The following is a 6,620-nucleotide window of genomic DNA, read 5'->3' as shown; positions in this document are numbered from 1 at the left end:
ACCACATGGTGGCTCACAACCATCTGTAATGAGGTCTGGTGCCCTCTTCTGGCCTGCAGGCATACACACAGACAGAATATTGTATACATAAAAAAAAATAAATATTTAAAAAAAAGAAAGAAGAGAAGAGAAAAGGAAAGGAAAAGAAAGGAAAGGAAAAATACACCCAAGCATATGCCCATAGCCAATCTGATGGAAGCTATCCCTTGATTGGCAGGCCTTCTTTCCAAGTGTGTCAAGCTGCCAACTGCAGCCAATAGTGATACGTGTCTTTATATCTGTTGACTTACTTACACTATCAAGTTTGACACTCAGGATTCTTACATGAGCCCTCCCGTCATACCGCTGTGACACAGTCACCCTCCCTCCCAGCCTCACAAGATAGCTTCATCTCACATTTGTATTAAAAATAAGAATATTCTAATTAGCATTTATGTTCTAATACATTCTGTTTGTGGAAGAGTAGTGTATGAAAACAGTTTCTTTCTTGAACTATTTTTAATTTTCTTAGAGTTAATAATTATCTCTATTTACTTCTCCTTTTGCTCACATTGTAGATTTTGAGAGGGATTGGAACTGAATGGATGTGTTCTATTTGCTGCGTTCAGCTGAAAACCACAGCACTGTGTTTCCACTAAGTGGGGATATAATTCTTACAAACGACTCTGTGATGTTTCTCCACTGAAATTGAGGACGGACTTTCTCAGCATTGGTGACAAGGCATCTCTGCACTTTGGCCTCCACCTGGTGTCTGGTAATACCGAACCTTCCTTACAATTGTTACATCCAAGTTTCTGGTCCCCAAATGAATTCACGGAGCCGGATTTCTGATGCAAATTACATGAAGATTTTTAATTCAAACTCAGGTTTGAACCAACACCTTTCCAGCACCCCAGAATGGTGGGTGCAGAAAGTGTGGCAGGGAGCCCTGGGAGGGTAGAACTTTTAAAGGAGAAACGCCGTAATCAGGAGAGTTCATGTCCTGTCGTCTTGGGACTGGGTAAGAAGGGCATAGGATAAGGTAGTTTCTGAAACTGTTGGTCAGTTTTTGGGTACAAAAACCTAACAATGAGCCATAAATTATTGACAAGGTATCTTCAAGGACAGGATGCCTCCTAGGAATATCTGGACCTCATTAAACTTTATGGTCCTGCTCCCTATCTTTTTGAATACCTGTTCATATTTCTGCTATGGCATCACATTTCTGGAGCTGAGATCATCCACACACCACCCCCAGCTCATCATATAGCTTAAGATGAAGCCCCTTCTTTAAAATGGAGTTTGCAAAGTTAGGTTCTCCCACAACTGTACATAGAAAAACATGCTTGCTGTCTGGGGGCAAGGGCTGAGAACCAGAGATTTTAAGAAATCTTTTTCAGTGGACAGAATCTTTTTGAGGACAGGCTGTATGTTCTTACACTGGGTCTCCCTGAGGACAGGGTGTGTGTCCTCAGACTAGGCCTTCCTGAGGACAGGCTGTATGTTCTCATACTACATCTTCCTGAGGACAGGCTGTATGTTCTCATACTGCATCTTCCTGAGGACAGGCTGTGTGTTCTCAGACTGGGCCTTTCCTGAGGACAGACTGCTGTTTTCTCAGTCTGGAAGTCACTGAGGACAGTTGGTGTGTGTGTCTGTTTTAGACCGAGGTTCCCTGAGGATGGGACCATGGTTACTCAGACTGAGGCTCCTGAGGACAGGGCTGTGCTCCTCAGAGCGCATGGAAAGCAGTGTGTCCTCTGTTCTCAAGTGTATGCTCCAGTCCCAACCGGAGCTAAGCCGGAGTTCCGTTTGTGAGTTCATCCAGTGTCAAGAGCCCGAGGTCTGTGTAACTCACCCACACACTGGATTTCCTGGAGCCTTTCCAGCAGAGTTGTTTCTGTCCCTCTTTCTTCTGCTAATGACCTTGGCTCTCAGGAAGCAAAGCAAACAAACTCCCGGGAGACACCCATGGGCTCTGCTAGGTTGGTGACTCCCACTCAAGATCTGACTATCTTCAAGAGACACAGCTCTCAGGCCCTGCTGGGCCCTAAGCAGACTCCTCCCTTCCTTTTCCTCTATGAGTCCTTTTCATTTCTTTGACGCTGTCTGTGCAGAGACTGTGGCTGGCATGAATAATAGATTATCAACCTGGAGCCTCTCCAGCGAGAGCCTCACTACCAGTGTAGACACATTATGTAAGCAGCGAATTACAGCAGCTTCAGAAGCAGTGCTGTGAGGGAGCATCTGAGGAGGAGCAAGCAGGCAGGGGTGGGGCTTGGGGCTCGGGTCGGTGGGGAGCCCCACTCTAGGCTGGCTGTGTCCAGCTAGCTACCATCTGCTGTTTAAAACCCCACAAAGTAGTCAGAGGGAAGGTGCTGAAAACTCCCAGGGGGATAGGAGAATGCTGTGGGGGGAGAAAGAGAGAGCAGGGAACATCATAGAGACCCGTGCTGAGTGCTGCTGAGACCCATTGCTTACATACACACTCCTACCATGAAACACTGGTTAGGGCTAAGACATGAGTGGTCTGACTGGAAGATGTCCCCAATTAGACCCATAAGTCATAGAGTGCAGAGGAATAAGCCCCTGGCCTTTCAACCAGGAGACCCCAGGTTTGCCCCTAGTCTCTAGATCTTGGGATACTGACTATTGCCCCAGACAGCCCATCCCTAGAATCTTCAGGTGTGGATTCTCCAGGTAGGAAATCTCAGGGTACCTCACTGATAGGACACTGAGGGCAGTAAGATGTTGGCCACTGTGTTCATTGTGGTTCTGGCTGCTGTAATAAAATACCTGACAGAAGAAACTTAAGGAAGGAGGGTGTATTTTCGCTCATAATTTAGGGGTACACTTCACAGCAGTGAGGAACTCACAGTGGCAGAAGAGTGAGAAGATTGGTCACATTGCATCTACAGTCAGGAAGCTCATACCCGTGAATATTGGTGCTTGTCTTGCCTTCTTCTTTGTATTTATTCCCAGACCCCAGGCAGTGGAATGCTGCTGTTCATGTTCAGGGGATCTGTGTTCCCCAGTTAAACCTTTCTAGAAATACCCTCACAGATACCAAATGGTGTGGGAAGTCCTTCTGTCTTTGTTTTGCTTCTGTGTTAATGAATAAAGCTGTTTTGATCAGCGGTTTAGCAGAATAGAGCTAGGCAGGAAAACTAAACTGAATGCTGGGAGAAGAAGACAGCATCAAAGAGAAGCCATGTAGCCCCACCAGAGACAGACACTAGATGGAACTTTACCTAGTGAGCCACAACCACATGGAGATACACAGATTAATAGAAATGGGTTAATTTAAGATATAAGAGCTTACATAAATTAGTTATGCTTAAACTATTGGCCAAACAGTATTGCAAATGATATAGTTTCCATGTGTATATATAGTTTCCATGTGTATATATAGTTTCCATGGTCTGGGCAACTGGGAACAAAGAAGTGGCCTCCCCCAAAACTCAAAGGTATGTTTCCATGGCAATTATAAGCCTTCTTAACTTGTTAGTGAAGATTAATCACTGCTTCAATGCTTTGAAGAGCCATTGCTCAGAAGCAGGGCTCTGGACTTGGTGGTCATGAAGACGACCTTACAGATCTTCCATGGGGAACCTAACTGACTGAAAGCCCAGATGCTGCATTCAGAAGGTACCACCCCTCTCCTTGGTTGACCCCAGCTTCTGACTGACTAGGGTGAGGTGGATCCATTCCTGTGAAATGAGAGTGCCATCATGGTGGTTGGCTTGAGTTTCTGTGTTGGCTTTTTCCCACTGTAGCAGTCAAAGTGTCTTTGTAGCTGACTTTGCCTCTTTCTTTCAGATATGAAGGTGGCATCATGGACTAGGAGAGCCTCACATCCCAGCCTCTTCCACCTTCCCATATATTCACACATTTCTTTTCTCCTTTGCATTTTTTTTTCCTCAAAGACTGAACCAGTCTTTATTCTCCAGTCTCTGGATCAGGTGGGAAATCTCACCAGAGGACACTACTCAAAGTGTGGCATTGTCTGCCTTGATTGCAGTTGGATTGACTTGGGACCTGCCTCAGCAGTGGGAAATACAAAAACCTCCAGGCTGAAGTAAGCCTGAACCTCTGTTCTTTTGAGACAGGTGGGAGTGGAGGGAGAAAGGCCAGCTAGATCTTGGGGTCCATTTTTGGGATGTAATTCTCAGCATAAAGCACACTGGAGTCTTCTAGAGGCCAGAATCCAACCCTCATAAAGTTTTTCTGTTGTCCTTCCTTTTTCTGGCCTAACTGACTCTCCAAGGCTTCAGTATCACACCCAGTTGGTTTCTTCCTCAGATGCCTCTGGTGTTATAGGGAGAGGGACCACTTGTTCTTCCATGCCACCCAGCTAGCTTAGCCCCAAAATAACCACACAGAAATTGTATTAATTAAATCACTGCTTGGTCCATTATCTCTAGCCTCTTATTGGTTAACTCTCACATCTTGATTTAACCAATTTTTATTAATATGTATATGGCCATGTTGCAGTGGCTTACCAGGAAAGATTCGGCATGTCTGTCTCTGGTGGCTCCATGGCGTCTCTTTCCTACTCTGCCTTTCTTCCTCCCAGTATTTAGTTCGGTATTCTCTGCCTACCTAAGTTCTGCCCTATCAACTAGGCCAAGGCAGTTTCTTTATTTATTAACCAATGAAAGCAACACACAAACAGAAGGACCTCCTACACCACTCTGGTGACCTCTTCTGCACTGCCCAACTCTAACAAAGATGGGATAAAGTCTAATGTCCAACAAGGGCTCAGAGTAGGGTCTAAGCCCAGAGTTCATGCATGGCCTTACTTGATGAGGTGGTCTGAATGAGAATGGCCTTCATAGGCTCATGTATTTGAAAGCTTGGTCCCAGTTGGAGGAACTATTTGGGAAGGACTAGGAGGCATGGCCTTATTGAAGGAGGTGTGTCATTGGGCTGTTCTCTGAGGTATCAAAAAACCCATTCCATTATCAGTTAGCTGTCTTTGCCTCATGACTGTGACGTGGGATTCTTCTCTGTATGCTGTGATTGCCATTGGTTAATAAAGAAACTGCTTTGGACCTATAGCAAGGCAGAACAGAGCTAGGCTGGGAAAACTAAACTGAATGCTGGGAGAAAGAAGGGCAGAGTCAGGGAGAAGCCATGTAGCCCCACCACATGCCAGAACTTTACCCGGCAAGCCACAGCCATATTGCAATACACATATTAATGGAGATGGGTTAAATTAAGATATAATAGTTATCAAATAAGAAGCTAGAGCTAATGGGCCAAGCATTGATTTAAATACTATGGTTTCTGTGTGGTTATTTCAGGGCTAGGCAGCCAGGAACCAACAAGCACCATCCTTACAACAAATTGGCTTGCCAATGTGGTTGACTAAATCCACATAAAACCTAAGAAAGCTTGGAAAGAATTTTAGACACTAAGAAACAAAGTTTATCTGCATTTTTTTTCAGATTGGTTCTGCTTGTTGGTGGCATGCTACATTTCCTTTAAGAGAGGTCTTCCTGATTCAGCAGTAGAAGAAAAAGAAACCACACTGTTTTGAAATGCCAGCTTCCTGGTTTACCAGCAGGAACAGCTCTGAGTCTTTTGGATGGTTCAACTATGGAGCACTTGAATGGGGTTTGTGGGCCCAATGCTTGTATGCCCACTAGGAGTCAGGGTTGGTAGGAAGATAACTGAAATGATGCCCATTGATCAGCACTCCCCGCTTGAGCAAGCAGCAGGATCAGGTCTACTAGGTGTGCATAAGCAGAAGAGCATGGTGAATTCCTGCTGCCAAACACAGAGATATATCCATACCATGTAGCGTACTGCATGACAGACTTGGCATTTACTCAGATAATAAGGGTTTATATGCTGTAAGGTGCTACCCAGAGTTGAGGTGGTGAAGATGGCTCCCACCCAGCAGTTCAAGAATCTGCAGTGAACTACCTCCACCATGTTTAAAGACCCAAGAGATGCAGAGGCAGCACCCAGGGCTGCTGAGACCATGCTGCTTAGCATATTAAAAAGTGCATTTGTGTTTCATTTGTATTTGTGCTTTCTGTTATTATAAAAAATGATGCTGTGAAAATTTATGCCACAAATTTGTAATGGTGATAATTTAACTAATTTCTCTATGTCTTAGTTTTCAAAATTGTGGTATATGGAGCATGATAACTTTATCAAAATTTTCTTACAGAATTCATGAATTTATATGTCTTTAAAACTGATTAACTTGGGTAAATGTCATGGTAAGAGTAAATACAGATTTTTTTCTAAATAATAAATAAAATATGACTATATACAGAAAAAAGTGCTCTTGGCCAGAAAATGATTTCATATACACAATAGAACAGAGTTAGACATAAAAGACCTCTAAACGAGACACAGTGTGTTTAAAAAATGTATGTAATCTTGGGAGAGAGAAGCAAAAGAGTAAAGAGACAGTAAATATAATATATAAGAGTGCAGACAGTCATAGATTAAAGGAATAAAGATAATAAAATAAATATTAAACTTGTAGAAAAAGTACTAGAATAAAAATAATAAGCTACGTAAAGATGAAATATACACAGAGAGTCTGGATTATGTATATTATTATGTTTTCTTTGAATTTTTTGACTGTTAAAGAGCTATGGAAAGAGACATTTTATTGTATG

This window comes from Microtus ochrogaster, linkage group LG2 (assembly GCF_000317375.1).
Source record: "Microtus ochrogaster isolate Prairie Vole_2 linkage group LG2, MicOch1.0, whole genome shotgun sequence".
Classification (NCBI taxonomy): Eukaryota; Metazoa; Chordata; class Mammalia; order Rodentia; family Cricetidae; genus Microtus; species Microtus ochrogaster.
The sequence above is the reverse complement of the archived record's forward strand: the minus strand, read 5'-3'. Positions refer to the sequence as shown.